A 23152-nucleotide genomic window follows, 5' to 3' on the forward strand; every position below is an offset into this window, starting at 1 on the left:
CACAAGATTAAATCTTGATAAGTTCTTGAATTGTTCAATTGTAGAACAAAAGTTGAAAACAATATAGCCTCTCAAATTACGAATAATGTCAAAAGTTTCTTACAATTGAAAAATAAAATAGTAATTAAAAAATTAGGTAAAAACGTGCCTAATATTTCAAATATGGTAAGAAATCTACAAAATATCAAATTCTATAAAAAAATAAGAAATTCGTAAAAAATAAAAAACGCGTCAAATTTAATCATGTGGTCGCATGGTGTAAAATCATGCGGCCGCAAAGAACATTCGAAAATCCCGAATAATTCCCTGCCTCACTCCGTGCGACCGCAAAACGGTTTTAACCATGCGGTCGCATGGTTCTTCTCTCCAACTTCATCTTCGACTGCTTATATCGTGTTGATCCAATTGGTTTCGACCTTCGACCCGAGCACGAAACTTATCCCATTTTGAGTCTCGAACATGATTTCATCGATGGTTGTCTTGACGAGTAATCACATCGCCTCTTTCACTTGCTTTGTCCTCGCTCGTGTCATAAGTCTACCTTCGACTTTCAACGGATCTTTCCCCCAGCTTGACGTTGAACTTGATTTGGTTGCTTGCGGCTCCTGGATCACATCAAGTTGACTTACACAATTGTCTATGTTGACGACAATCGCCACTAGTGTTTTGTGAATGACGAAAATGGACACAAATGAGTTCTTTGTAGTTCGTAAGTATACATGGGGAATATACTTGCGAAGTGGGTATTCGTCGAAATGATCATAGGCAAGCTCGATCATGGTTCATTGGTCGAGAAATAATGCATAAATTTCAGGATTCACGAACGATCTACAGACCTTTGGACATCATTAATGATGTTCGTCGAAAGTACGGGTTAGTCATGAGCAATCAGAAGGCTTGGAGAGTCAAATAATGCGCATTAAAGGACTCGATGAATTCGATCGAGGAGAGTAATGTTAAATTGGCAAGATATTTCATTGTTTAGATGTTTGTTTAATATTTATTTTAATTGTTAATTATTTATTTCAATTGTTTATTTTTCTGCTTATTTAATTCATTTGTTTATTTAATATCTAATTAATTGTTTAATTAAATTGTTTATTTTTCTATTTATTTAATATTTAATTGATTATTTAAATTATGATTATTGTTTATTTAATTGGCCAGGTAACATGGGAAAAATTAATGATGGGTTAACTTTTTTTATTGAGAATGATGACGAAAATCGGTTCAAGTATTTCTTTATAGCCCTTGGACAATGCGTTCGAGAATTTTAAAACGTAATGCGACCCTTAATCCCAATCGACGGTACAACCCTCAAGGCTAGATACGGGACAAGTTGATTATTGCAACATGTCAACATCCAAATTTATCCTCTTACAGTCAACATAGTCATGGAGAAAATGATTTAGCGATGTGTTGATTTTTCACGAAATTGAGGGAAGTAATTGGGGATATCAAGAACCTTACATTCGTAACCGACCGAGGGCAGTCAGTAATAAATGGTATCGCCAAAGTCTCCCCAGAGGCACATCATGATTATGTATGTACCATATATAGGGAAACCTGAAGACTAGTTATGGAGGCAATGACATCGTTACGTTATTTAGGAAAGCTATAAAGGCTTACAGCTTTCAAGAGTTTGAAAAGTTCATGATCGAAACAAAAAGTAAATCGTATGCTGCATTGGAGTTTGACAGTGTAACATTGATTTCGATTGCCTACTTTAATAAAATTTAACATTTGTTAATAAAATATTGACAGTGTAATTATTTATAACATTGATTTAATATTTTTAATTATTAGATTTAGTTTTTTATTTGAATATTTCATTAATTATTTTCTTTGATTATGTTAATTATTTATTTTAATTATTAGATTTAATTTTATATATAAATATTTCATTAATTATTTTCATTGATTATGCATATTATTTATATTAATTATTTACTTTAATTATTAGATTTAGCTTTTATTTAAATATTTCATAATTTATTTTAATTGGTTATACATATTATTTATGTTAATTATTTATTTTAATTATTAAATTTAATTTTTTTGTTTAAATATTTATTTACTGAAATAAACAAGAAATATAAATAATTAACATAATTCATGAAAAATATAAATAAAGGAATAAAATAAACAAATATTATACAATTGTTGTGTTGGAACACGATTTAATATTTACATTTTCAAATAAAATAATACACAATGTACTCAAGATCACAACTGTATTTGCAGGTTAACTTCAACCTCCACATATCTATCCAAAATTGAATTATTTTATCAGCATTGTGCCCAATAATAAAAAATTCTATATATTTTATTGTGAGTATAGCACAATCGCCCCTATAAGTAAATAATAATATATTAACTCGATAACATATGGCTAAAAACTAAGTTTTGTGCTCGCCAGTGGTGCATTCAAGGGCAGCATGTATCCCGTCTCCTCGCATATCGACCAGTCAAGATGAGGACAGCCTCGTAGGCTCATAGCTGCAACAATTACAATTATTATATGTACAATTTAATAAAATAAATAAATAATTCATTACGTTAAACATTTACCTGCAAAGCTAACGACATGCCATATACATCGTATTTACATTCAAACCTATCCCTCTTAGGCATCGAATGCCCCCTCTTAAAAACGCGTAAAGTATGGACAAAGTATCTCTGCCCTTCGGATAACTGTTGAACGTATCGATATCATCAACTTCCAAATGAAAACGTCAATCGACATCTTTATGTGATGACACCTCAATACGCTCTCGAGTATAAACACCTTCCCCAACTTCAACTTGTCGAACATTTGGTCGCATTTCCTGAATGCATCTCCTAACTGTGCTAGTATTATTGTCATATACCCATTAAAATAATCATTCAGCAACCTCTTGTTTGTCGGAATATGGGCCCTCGTTGCTTCTTCGCCTATACATCTCAATCCAGTGATGAGGATACACTCGAATATATAAGATATAGAAACATTGACCCAAAGGTCAAAGTGGAGGATATCTCCGCCAACTAGCTTAAGCAGTCAACACAATAATGAATCGAGCAACTGTCCAGAAAGTTGTACAAAGCGCAGCGAATACAAGGGCCATAAGCAGGATCGACGTAATATTTTCACGTACTCCTCGTCCAACGAATCTAATACTGATGTGAAGCTGTCAAAATTACAGTTCGATGTAACTTTGCAAGGAATCTATCTCATGACAGCGTTCAGATTGTAATTCATCCTACAAAATTTCAAATGTTAGAACATTATTGATTGAAAATAAATAAAGCATAATATTACACAATTAAACTAACCAAACTGTAACTAATTTACACAAGAAGAACGGATAATTGAATAAAGAAAATGAGCGTAATTAAAAATTAAACAACAAATTATAAAAAGCGAAAAAAATATTTTTTGTAAAATTATTTATTTTAATTGTTTAGTAGTTTATTTAACATTTATTTTAATTGTTTATTGAATGTTTAATTCTTTATATTTTAATTGTTTATTTAATTTGTTTCAATTGTTTATTTAAATTTTTTATTGAACATTTAAACATTTATTTAAATTATTTTTTTAATTGCTTAGTTGTTTATTTAACATTTATTTTAATTGTTTATTGAGTGCTAAATTTTTTATGATTTGTTTCAATTATTTATTTAAATTATTTGTCTTAATTATTTATATTTATTGGTTATTTAAATTATTTATTGAACATTTAAACGTAAATATTTAATTATTTATTTAGTTGTTTATTTAATATTTATTTTAATTCTTAATTGAATATTTAATTGTTTATGTTAAATGTTAGATATTTATTTCAATTATTTATTTAAATTTTAATTACTTATTTAAATTACTTATTTTGATTTTTGATATTTATTTGTTATTTAAATTATTTATTTATTATTTAAATGTTAATTATCAATTGTTTATTTAAATTATATATTTTAATCGTTTACTTATTTATTTAATATTTACTTTAATTTTTTATTGAATGTTTAATTTTTTATTATTTATTTCAATTGCTTCTGGACCTGCTGGATTTTCCAGGTAGCCCAGACGTCTAGGACATTTATTTCAATCGTTTTTTTTTTCAATTATTTATATTTTAAATGAAATGAAATAAAAAACAATTCAATTAAATAAAAAAGGGCCACATTTCCAAAAGGCCCAAACGTCTGGGCCTTGGGGATTCGCCGTTGCAGGAGGCTCCAAAAGCGGAGATTGCCATTTTCGATGATCTCCGCCCACATAAACGGCAATAAAATTGAAACCCCGTTAATTATTTATCTTCTACAACCATTTTTTAACCGAGTTTTCAACAAATAAACCCTCAACAATTCAGGAAATCAATGAATAATGGCAACAATTCAAGAAATCAAAGATTAATGGTAGAAAAGAGTTTCAAAGCTTACCTTCTTCACACAAATGGAGAGCTCCAGTCTGGATTGTCGGTTTTCCTTGCTTACATGCAATGATTTTGCTACATAAACTTCCCCTCTTTTTCACTCTTTAGGTCCGTGTGAGGGCAAAAATGGATTTTCATAGTTTTTATTGGTTTTAATGATTCTTTATTTATTTATTTATTTATTTATTTATTATTTTTTTAAACAATCAAGGGCCATGGTCAAAAAGCCATCTGCCCCTATTTCCTCATTCCTTCGGCCATGAACAAAGGAAATACACTTCGGATTCTATTGTAAAAAAAAGCTTGTCATTTAGGTTTTTAAGTACAAGAAACCCGTATTGTTCAAGAAGTTTCCAATTCGTGTATGCACCATAGATTAGAAGAACCTGTAGAACAAGAAATGAATTGTGAACTGACATCAGTCTGCACCCCCCAAATTTCTAGAAATTAAAATAAGAACACAACCAGAAATCCCACACTATATGCTATAATGAACAGTATATTTTCAAAAAGATCACATGTAATATTTAAAAAAACAACTTGCCAAGTGTGTATTTGATTTTGCCTATATATGTTCATAACTGGAACAAATCATCCGTAGACCCTACTTATGAGGAATGCAGCTTCTGATCTTTTCCCATAATTATGATCGTATTAGTAAACTCCCATATTTCTGGTCAAAAGAACTAACTTCATTTTTTAGGAATTAGGCACTTCAAACAATTACTTGTAATTTGCATAACATGCCAAGCACAACGCTAATGACTTCAAGACTAGAAGCAAATGTTCATATTATAAAACAACATACGCCCCTGCAGATAGTCGTTGATGCTTTGGGATAAAATCTGAATATGTTAACAATGTAGAAACGAAAGAAGCAGTCATCCATATAAGGAGACCAGACATATATCCTCATGAAGAGATCAGGAAATGAAGTTATTAATATCCACAAGAGTTGGAACGTATGAAAAATGACACATCATCACATGTAAATCTAGCGTAAAAAACAGAGAAATTTTCTACCCGTTGTAGGATGAGTTGGCACAGATAGGGCTTTCGATGACAATTTTTGTTGGGAACGCAATCAATAAATGGTGAAATTTTATGAAAAAGCAGATCATAAGGGAAAGAGAATTCATTGCCAATGCAAAGAAAGGTGTCACAGAGCTCAGCACAGCTAGCAGATGACCAGTAAGTAGTTGTCGACTTTAGATTCTTATAATATATTAATGTACATAAAGATCTTTATAGGAGGAAAAATGAACATAAAAATAAGTATGTACAGTAATAAAATACCTATCATTTGCATTTCCTCTTAAATAAATTCGACACCCGAAAGGATTTAGATATTGATTTTTCCAAGTTCGTAGTGTCTATGACATGGTAAAACATCAATTCAGTGCTATGATGCATATTGCATATTTTTGTTTTCCTTTTAAGTAATCACTATCGTTAATGAGAACATAAAAATTCACGTTTATCAAAATATTTTAAAAAAAATACTCACATATTTTGACATCCTGAGCCTAGAAGTAAATTTGCATGACACAGGATAAACACAATATTCCTAGATTGTTAACCGAATCCCAGCTCTTCATCCCCTTCCATCTGCTTAGTGGAGGACAACAGAAAGAATTAAACAAAAGCCAAGTTTTCATTTGTGAATTGTGAGCTTAGCAGTTTACTAGCTGTTAATGTTCATGTCTATTGATCAATGTTATAATCTCTGTCTTCTTCATAATAAAAACCTACAGGGGGAGTGGACGTATTTCTTAGATACTTGTTCGAGTTTCAGATTTCGTTTTACTTAAAATTGATCTCGTAAACAAGATTAGGGCTTCATCTCATGCACGAACAAACAATGATCTAGTATGAAGCTTCGTTCTCATAAAATAGTAGGTAGTTGGCTTTTACACTATAATGACCAGTCTCGATTGTTGCTGGTGTGGGCATAGCCACTGTTATATCGCCAAATATTGATGATATCGAAGTGAATGATTTCAGCAATTTCACAAGGTGAGCATACGTGAACAAATCAAAGAAAATTTTCGCTTTGCCTATTGCACAAGCAAAGCCTTTATTTCACCCATCAGGCATGAGCAAGAACCATGTAGATATTGAAAAGAATTGGAATTACATCTTAAAAGATCAACTTCATTAACATGAGTAATCCAAACTCTTATAAGTTAGTCTATGTTTTTATTTTATTCCATGTGAAATTTTATCATTCAACATGTCATCGCAAGATGTTAACTCGCTTGAACAAATCAATTTTGAAATTCACATTATCTTTTTTTTTAAATCTCAATAGGATTGAATTACTAGTGATAGTTTAACGGACTTTGATACCATATAAAGGCTTAAAATTTCATTTTAAAATGTCAATTTTATTAAGAGAAATAATTCAAATATTTATCAATTGATCTATATTTTTATCTTTATTCGATGTGAAAATTTATCCCCTAACAAATATTGTTAGTTGGAAAAAAAAAATGCAATTCTTTGTACATTACATATTACTTCAATAAATGTAGTGAATTCATTAAAAGGCGGTAGCAAGTTACTTAAGATAGATTATATTCTCAATGAGAAATAAAGCCCAAGAACATTTCCATTGGTAACACCAAATTTAGTTACATAAATTTGTTGTTACCTCTCGAATAGTTACATCAAATTTGGTGTAACCACTGGAAATACAATCTAATGCTAAATTTTACACCAAAGTAATGCTAAATTTTACACCAAAATAAGGATATAGATGTACAAAAATTTGACATAAAAGAAAATGGAGGGCAAAATGCGAAATAATGAATTATACCAAAATTTGTGTAAATGATTAGTGTTAAACCAAATTTGGAGATGTAAAAAGCTATCCAATGGTTAGGCAAATGGATCATGTTATTTGTACAATCAGGATTGACAACCCCGATTGACAACCCCTCACATGGAGGGACTCGCGATAAATGAAGAAATTATAAGCCTCCATGTGAAGAGATTGTCAATTAGAATTGTCAATCCCAATTGTATAAATAACAAAATTGTAGGCAAATATGATGTAATGAATAGTATTACATCAAATTTGATATAATACCATTTATTACACCATAGCAAATGTGGTGTAATAAATAGTGTTATATCAAATATGATGTAAATTTTGGTATAACAATGTTCATTTACATCAAATTTCAAATTTTTCAATATTTTCCATTAACCCTCTCTTCCCCTCTACAAATAATTATCATTCCAAATATATCCGTTCTTTACCTCTTAAAATTAATTGATTTTAATTTATCCATATTGCTTTAATGTGATGTTATTTTTATTTAACATTTTAAAATTCAAATCAAGTAACATGTAATAATTATAAATATAATAATTTAAAATTGTTTATGTAATTTTTTTAATTAAGGTAATCTATTTAACCTTTTTTTTTTAGTTAATTAATTTATGCAATATTTTATTTCATTAAATATAATTTTTAATTTAACAATTTTAGTAATAATTAATTTTTAATTAAACAATTTAATGTAAAATTTGACATTAGACAAACTCCAGTGATCTACACCAAATTTGGTTTTAGCGTTAGACCATCTTGTCTTAACACTATTTATTATACTGTAGTACTCTAATGGTCTAACACTATTTATCATACCAATTTTGGTACCATTAGAGTGATTTTTACACCAATTTTGGTACAACATTGGAGTAAAATGACCTTATTTTATTTTGAATAAGTGAGAATTGAGGGTGGAATGGGTAAATTTTATTTTCCATGCTGGAAATTGAAAAAAAAAAAGTCTAAACTATTTATCAAGAATTCAGTTTGAATTTGAGTCCAGACAATCTCTAAACCATTTCTAGAATTTTTTTTAATAAATAAAATGTTATAATGTTTTTATTTATTAATAAATACAACATTTTAATTATTTAAATATTTTTTTAATAACTTCAATAATAATATAATTTTTAATTAAATAAGTTTTAAAAATAAATTCATTTAATTTAATATTTGATGTATTTGATTGGAGAGGATGAAAGTTGTCCAAATTGATATATGAGTTAACCAGTTTATTGATATAGGTTGGAGATGACCTAAATTAGAGAGCATATTGTACTTGGAAGAACAATATCCACAAAATTTGATTGAAATACAAAAAAAATCAATAATATGAAAACTTAACTAGCTACAGAAAAACACCAGAGAGAATAAAATCAACCCAGGAGAAATAGTTTGAAAGGGTATAACGTATTTGGAGATGGATCAGAATATTGGCTTGAATCTCCCCGTAAGAGGAGAAGAAAAGGCGCTCAGTAATTTCAGCTTCGAATCATCTGGGGAAAAATTCATCACTTCCATCTCTTTTCAGATAATTAAATGCCATCAAAACACACAATAAAATCTTATATCACAAAAAACAAATAAATAAAACGAAAAGTTTTCAAAAAGAACAACGAAATCGGAACTTCACAAATTCCGATACGATTAAAGCTCCGTAAGAAAAGTAATTGCTTATAATTGAAAAAAGGAGTAAAAAATGCAGGGTCTGCTCTTACACAGCGCCGATTGATCAATAACAGCTCCGGCAACAAGTAGTTGACCCATCGAAAAGATTGAGAACGAGCCGTGTTAGGAGGCGGTGATATGGATATTGAAGTGCTAAGGCGTGGGGAGTGTGCTTATATAGATGCAAAGGAGGTGGCTGCCGCCGCGCACTGGGTTTAGGTTTAGGGTTTCAGAAAACCTAATTGGGTTTTCATTAGAACATCACGTGCCAAAGGCCATTCTTAGACACGTGAGCTTAACTGTGCATAAGATTTTATTTTTTTTATTTTTTTTTTAAATTAACTTCGGAAATTATTGCATCATAAAACCAAACAGCTGCTCGTGTGCTGACTCATCATCAAAATAATAAATATGCAATTTTATTTTAAATAAATAAACGAGCCGATCGCTTAACACCTTACACCTCCATAAATGTCAAACGTGCATAGGGATGGCTATTTGAACGGTTAAAATAGAAAATCGTTATTAATCGAATCGAATGGGGCGAAAAAATCGAACCGATGGTGCAATGGGATGGATATGATATTTGATTTTAATGAACCGATTTGTTGCGATGCGGGTATGGTATTTATGCCGTCGAACCGAAATCGAACCGATTACCCGCTTAAAAAAAATCATTCTTTTATTAAGGATAGCAAGGTTTAGTGAGGAGGAAGTTGACGAATCGATACATTTTTTTATTTAAATCTTATTTAAAACATTCTAAATTAGGTAGTATCGTTATATTCTCTACTTACATTTCTTATTTACCATCCTCGTTTGGTACTTTTTTTTTAAAATACATTTTTCTCTTTTTTCTTTTCAACCACACATTCTTTATTAAAATAATATTACGCGTAAATACAAAAAAATTTATTATTTTTCAACCACACATTTCCCATCAATTTACTATCCAAAAATTTATTTTTACATAAAAATGTATCCCAAACGCCTCCTATGAATCAATTTTGAGTGTTGACCTATACTAATAAGAGTTGTGGACAATAATGAATATTGAATATGAGTTAAGGTTGGAGCTTTTGAATTATTGAACATGAATTGAGTAATTACAATGCACAAGAATCAAGAATGAAGGAAAAATTTAGTATTATTATATTCGTAATATTGTTTGTTAAATTTGTATTTTGCAATTGGAATTTGGGATAATGTTCGTATTTTCGTTTGGAATATTGTATTTTTGTTTTCATTAACTCTCTTTTCATAAATTGTTTTATATCAATTTGACGGATAAACCTATAAAAAATAATTTATTTTCGTGGTTATTAACTGAATCGAACCGAACCGATTTACGCGGTTATGGTACAGTTATAGTATGCCAAAAAATTTGACGATTCAATGATGGTTTTAACCGAATCGAACCAAAACCGAACCGTTGTCATCCCTAAACATGCACAAATACTTATTTCTCGAGGCTTCCTTGTGGCCTTTTTTAGAGATAAATAGAAGGTGAATATCTAAATGATTATGATAATTAGTCGAGTAAAAGTTTCAAGTTCTCTTCGAATAAAATGTCGATAAAAAAATTAGTTTAAAATCAATAAATAATTTTAAACACATATTTAATGAGACACAATTTTTATCAATTTTCAAACAACATATTTCATCAATTATTATTAAATTTTAATAAAAAAATATGATAGTTAACTAGACAAATTGGGGCTTATTTTTTGGTGTATTCTAGAGGGATCTAAAATGTTTGTAGAGCATGCAGTTGAAATTCGAAGCTACATATTTAATGGGTCTCACAACTTTAGTCAATATCAAAATCAACAATCAATTTTAACTCATATTTAATGGGTTCCACAACTTTAACAACGTATTTCATCAGCTTTTATCAAAATAATCTTATTTTGATCCTATCAAACGGGGGCTATATCTATATGATGTCTATCTAAGTAAGTCATTTTTTACAACACTAGAGCTGCGTAGTGTGACTGTCGTTAATATATGGATATATATTTCGTTACCAGGTTTTCCGTGAATCTCATAATACTTTCAGTAAAACAAATAAATTTTGTCTCCTCGGCCAAAAATACAATTTTTGTCTACTTACCCTTGTAAATACGACAGTTTTGGAACAAAGCACTTGGACATTAACTTATGGCTTCCAAAATTGAGAGGCTTGAAAAAATGTCAAGGCCGAGTAACCTTCTTTCTTTAAGAATAGAAATGCTACAAAAATAGGGAGGATGCACGTCGAAACATGAATGGACAATTTGAAAAATTAAAAAAAAAAAATACCCAAACAAAAGCTACTAACTCAATCTGTCCACACTTTCCCTGTTTTTAACTCTGTTCAACCATCATTATAGCTTTAAGAAACGTCAACTCGCTGCCAATTCCTCCATGTACGCACCTCTAATGGTGCCAAATTTATCAAATTGCAATGTCATAAATTTATTACCTTGGCCCAAAATTTGGTAAGTTTCCTTTTTATTTTTCAACTAATTTTCATTTTTTTCCCTTATTGCAATAGAAATCTTTTCCTTGTTAACTTATTATTATCAAGTGATCTAATTAAATAAGATTTCATTCTGCAATACAATTCTTCTAGAAAATCTTATCTTGGCCCATCAATTTAATTTATATTTTATATTCAATCCCAACATCACAATTAGTTGTCATTTATGACAATCGAAAAATGTTTCACTTCAAAATTTTCAATATAAACTTGAGTTAAAATCGACCCAAACCACTTGAATAACATCAATATGAAAAGGGTAAATATTGCTTATTCGAGGGAAATATAAATTGATTAGTTTGATTACTAATTTTGCATATCAAAATCTAAGAATCCTAATTATTATGCTAGCCTAATCTCGCGAAATGCTAGAGATATTGTATTTAGTTACTCTATCTTTTGTGTTTTACAAAGTTTTCGTTTAAATATAATTACATAATTTGTGTAAATATTTAAGTATTACTACACATGTAAAAAAAAATTATGTTTAAAGATTTTATAACGATATGTCTAGGGCTTCAAAATTTTGAGCTCGACCTTGCTCGTAAGTTGGTTAGCACCTCTAGCCACCGGTGGCCTTCCAAGTCCTGAAATACTTTTATTTAATGGTCTATGTTAATGGTGAAGTTATATAATAAGCGAATTAAAGATGGTGTTGGTTGTAAGTTGTAACTCCTATGTCAGACAGTCTTTTAAGTAATCCATTCATGGATCCAAGCTCATAACGGAGGTCAATTTTTCGTGTTCCGCACAAGGAGGAGAAAAAAAGAATAATAAAAAAGGAAAACAATCCCTTTGGACTAATAATTTTTTTTTCCTGTTTGTTTGTTCAAAACTTTTCTAGTTAATATCAAAGTCAATTCGGTGTCGTAGAAATTTGGTGCTCAATTTCTCTGATTTCTCCATTGTATGCCCAACAAATCTCAAATACTTATTGAGCGAGTAGACCAATCTATTTTAAAGAACGATGTAACACATAGTTTACTTGGTTAAGCTAGTTTCTTCCCTTCAATGATTCAAATTAATTTTCTTATGTCGTTGCTTATTTCATATTTGTTATTTCTTTTAACTATTTAATATGGTTTTATATTCTGCATTTTTCTTAACATTTGTAATTGAGTTATCTACCACTCAATCTTTGAAGCTCTTTTCTAAGACATTGATCATAGCAGATTCTTGCTTGCGAACAATCTTTGTTAGGTTTATTGTTATTGGCAATCTCGTAGACAAAAATAAAGGTTTAAATGAGTTGTACAAGTTAGAAAATTAATTGGAAAGTTGTTTTGGTTTATTGGAAGTTTTTTTGGTTCGAGTACAGAATAAGGAGATAAAATTGCTCCATCAATGCCCATCGATGTCAAGATCATGCTCAAGCATCAAAACGGAAGCATAACTCCTACCTACTGCCAGCTTGTCGGTTAAGTGTAAGCCTGGAGCTCGCCTGGGGATAGGATTTTACTTGAGTCGCGGCCTTTTTCCTGGAAAAATTCTATATCACCTTTTAAACTATTTTCCAAGTTTTAAACAACCCCAAACACCTATTATAGGTACCCAAGTCCTATTTAGTCTATATTTGCGGTTCATCATTATATACTTCATAGATAACCTTTCTTGGAGACCGTACTTCAATTCTATACTTTGAGATCAATCAACAACACTTTTGAAACACATCAATCCAAATTCTCCAGACACCAAATCACTTACCTTCGTATAATCCGTTAGAGTTTCGAAGATCAAGGAAGGAAATCAGAGTTCCAATAGGACAAGAACGAGAATTCTTGATGATCCATAGGAGATAGACAATTTCAGAAGGTCGGGAGCTGGTGCAAGAATTCGCATTCGAGGACTTTGGCGATTACACAAAGTAGGCTAGAGAGTACTGGTAGTTAGTCGAGTTTAAATTGTACTATAAGTCAATTTTCTATCGTGGATTTCATTGGCTTGGGCCTTGAGCTTTTTGATCCTTTGTGAGGATTTTTCTTTGTGATCATTCATCGATGTTATTTATCTTTTGCAAATTATTAACTATGATAATTCAACATAGGTTTGACTTGCATGTGAATTCATATAGATAAAATTATTATTTGTGACTTGTTGCTTATAATAATTAATAAATTTGAATTATGAAATATTCACTTATTCAACTCCTCCACTTGTTAATTGGGTCGAACTTGGATATTTTAATCTTATTCATCTCTAGTCACTTTCAAAATGCAATCATTGGTTGCAAGTTATGAAAATATATCTTAAAGAATAATGTATCTTGTACATCGAGCCTTACAGCTCGGTGTATACTCTCCTCACATGAGGGGAGGGGCCCACGTCCATTTAATGCGCGGGCCTTGCCCTTCATGTGAGGGAAGTGTACGGTGTACATGTAGCATAGCTGTATTTTAAAACATTGAGTTGGAATTTCATTCCTACAAATATTTCACCATGTGAATTTGGGCATGCCGCTAGGCCCTTTCACATTGAGCACCTAAAAGGCATTGTTATACTCAACCACATCAGGTGCAGAGGTCCGACCATCCTATGATAAGATAGAAATGCATGATAAGATATTTAAAGGAAATATCTTCGACTAGTTCAAACACCTAATTAGTTGGTACTTGTTCGGGCCTTAAACGGACTACTATCACTTGTCCTCAATGAATTTTTCATGCACTGAAGAATCACCGTAGGGATAGGTTAACTGAATCACATTAGTAGTTTCTCTTTTGTTTTTGCTCCGTGATTTTTGTGTATTGATTTTCAATCTTTCCAAGTTCAGTTTTTACTTATAAACTAATCGATCTTGAATTTTGGTGTTTACTAGAAATAATTGTGGATCCAAAATTGGAGGTCCGCTAGGTCGGTCGTTGATCGTTGACCTTCAATAGTCAACAATCGTAATAGTGAGGTCGTTTATTAATATTTAATAAAATAACATTAAAAATTCTTCAATCTATATGTAAATGCACTAAAACGTAAAAATCATATACAAATGAAAATATAATTCAATATTGTTAAACGATCATTGCACGTAGTCTCTTACAAGAACATATCACGGTCGATTTAATATTAAATTTAATTAAACGAGCATTATATATTAACAAAATCAATTAAAATTCATTCGGATTGAACAATAAAAAATTTTCAAATAACTTATAATCTGCAAATTTTCCCAGTAATCGCTTATGTAGGAACTCTTGAATTCTTTGTCACAAATCATAGTCATAACTCACAAATAATAAATCAAAAAATGAATTAAAAGAACAAAAACAAAAAACAACAAAAAAATCTTGACCAGAGGCTCGCTGTCATGAGTCATTGAGATCGGAGATGCTCGATGTTGGCTATGACTCAACGGTAGACGACAGTAGGTAAGGGCAAAACAACAAAAAAATCTTGACCAGAGGCTCGCTGTCATGAGTCATTGAGATCGGAGATGCTCGATGTTGGCTATGACTCAACGGTAGACGACGGTAGGTAAGGGCAAGGGGCTAAGTGACCACTGGTGAGTGCACATGCAACGGGAGGGAGAAAGTTCAGTAGGGTTTGCCTTTCGTGAATTTGAAATTGGTTAGGTTAGGATTTTAGGATAATGGATTTGTAATTTCATTTCAATTTAAACAGTTCCAAGCAGCTAATTGGATTTGAGCCCTTTTTCTTTTTTTTAAACAATAGGCCCAAGAGATAAGGCTCAAACTTAAAAACAAAAAGGCCAATCCACTAACTTGTCTTCTTTCTTTACCTCAGCCTGCAATTCAATTTTCAGACTTCAAGGCCAAGCTTCCTCTTGGAGGTGACTATAACACCTGTAGATCCAGTACGCATGACTGCTTCCCCCACCGAGTACTGGATCCACCACTAAACGGAAATATTGGAAGTCAATCCAAGTTGATATGTAGCATTATGTAGTTGTAATTTCTAAAGAGATTAAGCTACGATTTTAGATATAAAACGAGTGGGACATGAACGAATGTGTCTTGGCTTGGTCCGTGTATATAAAATTAGACCCTTGTGCTGGACCATTACGAGCCTTGCCTTGTCTCTCAAAAAAATCTTGTAATCACTTGATTTGTTTGTTAATTGTGTAAAAAGTATTTCATGTCAAGCAAGACATTATTTTGAAATTAACTCAAAATCAATTTTATTTAGTCGATAACAAAGATACGATAGTCCTAATGAAATGTCTAGAAACATAATTGTTTGACATCCTAATCCTTTACTATATTTAAATTCCAATGATTTTATTTTGAACACTTTTATTATAAAAATAAAAACAACTAAAATGTTGTCACCCTATAGAACAAGAATAAGGCTACATGACCCAAGTCTCTTGACAAAATTGGGTTACAAAATGACGTGAACGACTGGGATGAGAAGTCGGTGGGCGGCTGTGATTTGAAAACAGTAAAATTGGGGAAAGTAGGCACCAAAAACCCGGTCTTCCTGCTGCGGAATGAAATCAGAAAAAAGTCAGGGGAGTGGAAGGCGCCAAAACCATTTCTCTCATCTTCCCCTCCCACGAATCTGACCTTGAGCTAGACATCGTTAAAATCCCCACCTTCCTTTTGTAGAAGAAGGGCAGCGAGAAACCCAGAAATATTGCTAATCTGTTGAGTTTCTTAATCTTCCTTGTTGATTTTGTATTTGATCTCAATAGCTTCTTGGGGATTTCTTAGTCGGTTCATTGAAGGTTAAGATTGGCTTTTTGTAATTGGTTTATTCTTCAAGCATGATTTTGGTTTATGTTGATATTTATATTGGAGATTTCTTAGTCCGAAAAGTGAAAAATATGCACAGCAATATATTGAAATGGCGTTTTCTTGAATTTTATGAATTATGGGTTTGATTTTTCTTTTTCTCCCAGCATCTTTAATTTTTTTTTCGTTTTCATTTTGCTGTTATTAATTTTTGTGTTTAGGAAAGCTATTCTCATTTGATGAGAAATTTATACTTGGTGTTATGAATTTTTGTGTTTAGAAATTTATACTTGGTGTGATTGACTAAATCATCTTTTGATTCTTTTGGTTGAAGATGTTAGTTTGAATTTTTGTTTTGTTAATTTCAATTAAAACGGATGGGTGTATATCTCAGTACTACATGTACTATATATCTCTGTTTGGTTTGCTAAAAAATTAGTTTTATTTTATTGAAAATTTTCATTTGCACATAGATGCTGTTAATAAGTCGATTATTCACTTGTGGGGTTACTTCCTTCAAGATTTGTCAGAGAAATGCTAATATTGGTGTATGTTAATGTGTTTGATTCAGCAATACAGTATATTGGGAAAGAATGCAGGAGTTTGGCATGATTACAGAGGTGTTGGGCACTTCTTCAATGTTTGCCTGATGAAACATCATGTGAATTTGGATAAAACAGCAGCCCACGAAGAAGGTGGCAATATGTTGCGAATGTTCCAATCTCAATTGCAGCTAAATAATGAGGAAGGGGACGAAATGGCTTCATTAGTGGTTTATGTTGAATTAGTTATGTTAGGTTGAAAATCTGAATTTGGTATTTTAGTGTAGTGCAGTGAGTTGGTAGATTTTGGTTGAAGTGGATGTCATGCTTCATGTACCTTGTATCTTGCTAGCACATTGAATGTTTGTCTAATTATAATGACAAAAGTTTAAAGTTTGTTAAATGTTTGGATGGTTATGTTTTGTTTAAACACATCCAAATTTATTAGAATTTGTGTGTTTTGAATCTTTCGATCATAGCTAGTTCAAACATACACTAAGAAGAACTGAGAAATGTCATACTGTGAATCTGTGGAAGCACTAGCTTTAGATTTGGGTTTATGATCGAGCTAAAGCTTTCAACACAATCACAAAACACATCTAGTGAGTGTCCAGTTGGGCTTGTGACACTGAAGTTGCCTCAACAGGTTGTGTAGAAGATGTGGAAAAATTTGTAAATGGTTTCCAATTGATAGAAGTCATGAAAACTGATAAGCAATCATCTAAGAAGCATTACTGGATTTTAGAATTATATCAAAGTTCATTTCATTTAGATTTACATCAAAGTTCATTTCACTATTTAAGGAGAAAACAAGACATTTTATCAGACATTTTATCGTTGCTAATATGTACATACATTAATTCATAGCTTCACAAAAGGCAGTCACAGTGTCACACTACTACTTTTTTCACAAAAGGCAGTCACAATGTATCTTCATTTGAAGCACTTGGCATCGAGCACAACCTCACCCTCAAAAGCCACAAACTGAGGAATTTCTTTACCCTGGAAAAGCCACAATCCCTTCACCTTGAATGGGGACTCAGAACCAATGATCAACGGGCCAAATCCACTCGCTGCAGAAAGCCGCTCACTTTGTTCAAAGTCAGAAAAGAAACTGTGTTCTCATCGTTGTGCTCGTAATCGCAGAACCAAAGACAGTATCCTTTGGCATCAAACATGTCCCAAAATCCTTTAATGGCAACCTCACGGAAGTTGGTTTTGGTGTTAAGAGTATAGCCTCTTCCATTCATCCAGAATCACCGTACTTGGAGGTAAAATATACAATGGATTCTTAGGCTTTGGCTTGGGTGCTTCTTCTTTTTCGGACAATCGCCAAAGAAGTGCCCAACACCCCTGCAGCCATGGCAAACTCCGAAATTCTTTCCCAACATTATGTCGTAACAGTGAACATGAAATTATCAATAATTTAAGCATAAACTATAATAAATTCTACTGAGATGTTTATAAAGCATTAACATCATACATAAACACACAATGATTATTAAAGTCTAGAAGAAAAAGTACTGTGATGATCAAATGGTAATAAAGAGTCAAAGCACTTGATGGCTTCAGGAATTGCATTCGAAATTACACAAGCAATCCATGTATATATTGGTGTTAAAAAATCTTGCATAGAATTTGCTGATAGTTGCCTTTGTTCATGGCATTTGGGAAACTGAAACAAAATCCTAAAAACTTGACATACATGCCTTTAGATTAGTGAGATAGAGCATTTATCTAACACTAAACAATTGCATAAACTAGTAAGGTTTTATAAACGTCAAAAAACTGCAATTGAAGCTAAATAAGGTTCCATTTCTAATTCACAGTCTGTCGAACCATGGAACTGTCAACAATGGTAGGAGAAGAGAGTATGACAGATCCAAATTTCTCAACAACCAAGTCAAAACTCAACCCCAGTGAAGAATGCAAATTGAAAGCACCAAAAATTTTGAAAACCCAATTTGCATTTCACAATATTTCCCTAGAAATAACATGTCCACCCCTTTTGCATATCAATAGATGCATAAACAAAAAAATTTCACAGATTCACAGCAGCATATCCTAACAATTGTTCGAGCACCGGCATTATTTTACCATGGAAATGATCATCTCACCAAATCAATATTCACCCCCACAAACGCAGTCGTAAACCTCAATCCACAAAGTGTAAGTTCCAGACCACGCACCATAAGTTGAGCTATTTACAAACAACCGAACTCATAAAAGAAAATCCGACTCAAATTCAATCATTGTATATAGATTTGCAGCAAATAAACAAACATCATGTAAACCATTGTACACAAATTAAAGTAATTTGATTGGGACGCGAGAGCACCTCGAATTGGTTAAGAACCGGCGTATAAATTTGCTGTGATAGAATCAGCCAAGCAACGTCGCACGTGAGGGTTTTTAAAAGGTTGGAAATAGGGACTGATTGATGGCGGTGGGACTGTAATTTCTCAGTGGACGGAGGTTGAAGAAAAAGAAAAGGGCACGAAAGGAAAATTAAAGAAAAAAGCGTGACGCCGGAGGTGGGGAGCCGCCAGAGATGAGTACGCTGGAGTTGCGGAGACCCGTAGGTTCGAGGTACCGACGATGAGGGGCTAAGGCTGTATGAGTTCCGGTTGGGGAAAATCCAATGGGGAGAGAGAGAGAGAGAGAGAGAGAGAGAGAGAGAGAGAACGTGGAAGGCAATGGAAGAAAGAGAGACTGCGATTGGAATTTCAAATTTTAATTTTTTAGACTTTTTTTTTTTTTTTAAAGAGGCCACGTCAGTTGGTAACCCAACTTTGTCATCCCACTTGGGCCGTGTAGCACGACCGAACAAGAATATCAAACGTGCATTTCTAGTTGGAGAAATAAAACACATATTATACCTTTGTTTCCTCTCACATCTGGCGTTCAACAACTAACGTTATACCGATAATTTTCATGCTACATTAAGTTTTTATTTGGTTTAATTAAAATAAATGATAAAAATTTAAGTCAAAATTAATAATTAATTTTAATAAAACATTTTATAAGACCCATAATTTTTATTAACTTCTTAATCACATATTTATTAAACTAGTCAAAGTTGAACGTGCATTATACGTTATTCTAAAATATTTTATAAGTGATGTAAAAATAATATTTTGTATCAATTTGTTGGAGGATTTGATGAATTTCGGACGAATAAAAAAAGAATTTGCATAAAGATTTAAGAGAAAAAAATTGTACTCAAATTATACTATCAAAACTCAATTTCTATGATTCAATTTTTTGTAAGGAAGAAATAATAATAATATCACATCAAAGGAGAATATTTTTTGGACGCTTTTAACTCCCTACAATTCAATTATTTCAATAGTTCATTACTTTTCATTTTTCGATAGGTAATAAAATAGTACATAATTATTGTCATTTACGAAATTTGTGTTGTTAATTCTCAAATAATTACATTCACATTAATCTAGATTCAATGAATTTTCACTTCATAAAATACTATAAATGAATAATCTTTTTATACTACATTTGATATACAAGAATTAATTGTTAATACATAATTTAAACACTCATTAAAATTTCTAAATACATGAATATGATAATTCCAGATTTATCAAATGAAAATTCATTGAATCTAAGTTAATGTAAAAGTAATTAATTAAGAATTAATAACACAAATTTCATAAATGACAATATTTATGTAGTATTTATTACGAATTGAAAAACGAAAAGTAAGGTACGATTGAAATAATTGATTTGTAGGGGGTTAAAAGTTATTCTAAAATAATTTATAAGTAATGTAAAAGTAATATTTGGTATCAATTTGTTAGAGGATTTGATGAGTTTCGGACGAATTAAAGAAAATAAAATTTAGCATTAAAATTTAAGACAAGAAAATACTCTAAAAACCCAATTTCAATGATTCAAATTTTTATAATGATGATATACTATAAATGAACCATCTTTTTATATTACATTTGATACATAAAAATTATTTGTTAATACATAAATTTAAACACATATTAAAATTTCTAGATAAATGAATACAAATAAGTTCGTCTATAAAAACTCTAGATTCATATAATTCAAAATTCATCAAGTGAAAATTCATTGAATCTATACTAATGAAATGTTAATTAATTGATAATTAATAACACAAATTTCTTAAACGATAATAATTACGTAATATTTATTACATATTGAAAAAATGAAAAGTAAGGTATTGTTGAAATAATTGAATTGTAGGTGGTTAAAACGTTCAAAAAATTATTCTCCTCTAATGTGATACTATTGTACTCTCAAAACTCAATTTGTATTATTCAATTTTTTTTTTTTTGTAATGATGAGATATTATAAATGAACAATCTTTTTATATTACATTTGATACATAAAAATTATTTGTTAATACATAAATTTAAACACTCATTAAAATTTTTAGATATATGAATATGAATAAATTCATCTATAAAAACTCTAGATTCATATTGTTCAAGATTCACCAAGTGAAAATTCATTGAATCTAAGTTAATGTAAATATTAATTAATTGAGAATTAATAATACAAATTTCATAAACGACAATAATTATGTAGTATTTATTATATATCGAAAAATGAAAAGTAAGGTATTACTGAAATAATTGAATTGTAAGGGGGTTAAAATCGTCCAAATATGATTTTATTTTAATGTAATATTTTAATATGTTATAGATAAATTATAGATTTCATCGAAATTTGTTTAAAATTTAATTATTATTATTTTTAAATAGACAAATGCGGCTGATAGAACACTTGTAAAAGTTGTTTACAATATTAAATTTCTCAAAAGTTGTTTGACTATTAAAGTTTTCGAGGAGATTCCAGATTAGCTGTCGTGGTCAAAGTGAAAGTGACTTTAATTTCGTTTGTCTAGCGTAAGGTGTCATTACGGAGCTAATAAAAAAAAATCTGGATTGATTTTGACCCCCAAGAATCCGTAGCTATTGTAAAAATAACAATGGTCGAACTTTTTTCAATAAATTTATTAGTGACCACCCAATTATATAATTAACTTTGCCATGGTTATCAAATTTTATTTTATTTTATCATGGCCATATGATTTTTATACTTACTGTCATCATAGTCACCCAATTTGATTTTATACTTAGCATTAACATGGTCACCTAAAATTTTAAATTTTTGCCTTTTTAAACTTATATATATATATATATATATATAAACATTGTGAATGTATGCAAAGAAATTACAAAGTTATTAATGAAGTCAACCAGAACCTTTCATTAGAAAGAACCCAACTCCAAAAGAAAGTGGCCCAACTAAAAAAATGGATTTTGAATTTAAAAGTCCATTATCCAAAAGGTATTCTATATATATAATGCAATTTTAAAATTAGTGACCATGGTGAAACATTATTTGAAATTGAGTGATTATGATGAGATAAAATCAAATTGAGGAGCTATGCCGATACTAAGACATAGTTAAATCAAACTGGATAGTCATGGAGACACTAATTATAAGGTTGGGTGGTCATTAGGGAATTCGATCCGAGATGAGATGATAGGCCTCAATAAAAAAAAGTTCAAGATTGGTTTCTGAAAGGCGGTGATTCAACACCCTTCTATTTACCAGGTAATGTTTAGCGTTTCCACCACTCCGTCAAGTATGCAAGACCTAAAAAATGAAGGCGGGGCTTTCTCCCCCGTTTTACCTCCGGCGTGAGAATTAGTTTTCAGACTTAGAAAAAATATATTTGAAAATCAGATGGCTAAAAACGAGAATGGGAGCTCAAAAAAATCATCCCTTACCTGTGTCTCATCCGGAGGTATTTATAGATATTAGGCACCAGGTAACCGCTGGGCGGTTGTGGTGCCACGTGTCCCACGATGATATTCCCACTACACCCACGTTCTGAGTGATGAGTCCTTAACTTCCCGTCTGAAGATTGTACCTGTATCAGCGGCCATGTAACATTGTCGATTCGTTAAAGGTTTTATGGCTAAGTGTTTGGACAAGGGATATCATTCCCGTTGAAGATTTCGCTTAGTGGTAGAATGATTTCTTGGGGTAGCGGTAGAGCGCCCTTTGGGGGTTGTAGTAGAGCGCTCCCTAGACGTAGTGGTAGAGCGCTTCCTAGGTGTAGCGGTAGAACGCTCCCTGGGTGTAATGGTAGAACGCCCTTTGGGGTCGTGGTAGAGTGCTCCCTAGATGTAGTGGTAGAGCGCTTCCTGGGTGTAGTGGTAGAACGCCCTATGAGGGTCGATGACCTTGCATCGGTGTGCTGTGATCTGCCTTGCTCGTCCTTGGGGGTGTCTCCTTCTACCAACCTATATCATTAGCCCCTCTATCCCTTGTCGATGTTTTCGGCAAGGGGTAGCAATTTTAGGTTGGTTTGAATTTATTATTTTTTTTTTTAAATAAAGAGAAAGGAATAGTTCGTATTAGCGAATCGAATTATATAAACACGATCGAGTGGCAATTCTACTGTACACATGGATCCT

General features: G+C 31.5%; 1 long non-coding RNA gene across 2 annotated transcripts; it reads right to left on the bottom strand.

Annotated features, from left to right (window-relative positions):
- Nucleotides 1-2129: 2129 nt before the first annotated feature.
- LOC111397179 lies at nt 2130-9151 on the bottom strand. Of its 2 annotated transcripts, XR_002703195.1 has the most exons (5): nt 8970-9151; nt 5923-6023; nt 4423-4801; nt 2572-3242; nt 2130-2499 (listed from the first exon to the last, which is right to left on the bottom strand). It is a non-coding gene; the product is annotated as an uncharacterized LOC111397179 (long non-coding RNA). The 2 variants fall into 2 exon arrangements; XR_002703194.1 differs by having other exon boundaries at nt 4423-6023.
- Between the last annotated feature and the right edge of the window lie 14001 nt (nt 9152-23152).

Source organism: Olea europaea, chromosome 7 (genome assembly GCF_002742605.1).
Source record: "Olea europaea var. sylvestris chromosome 7, O_europaea_v1, whole genome shotgun sequence".
NCBI lineage: Eukaryota > Viridiplantae > Streptophyta > Magnoliopsida > Lamiales > Oleaceae > Olea > Olea europaea.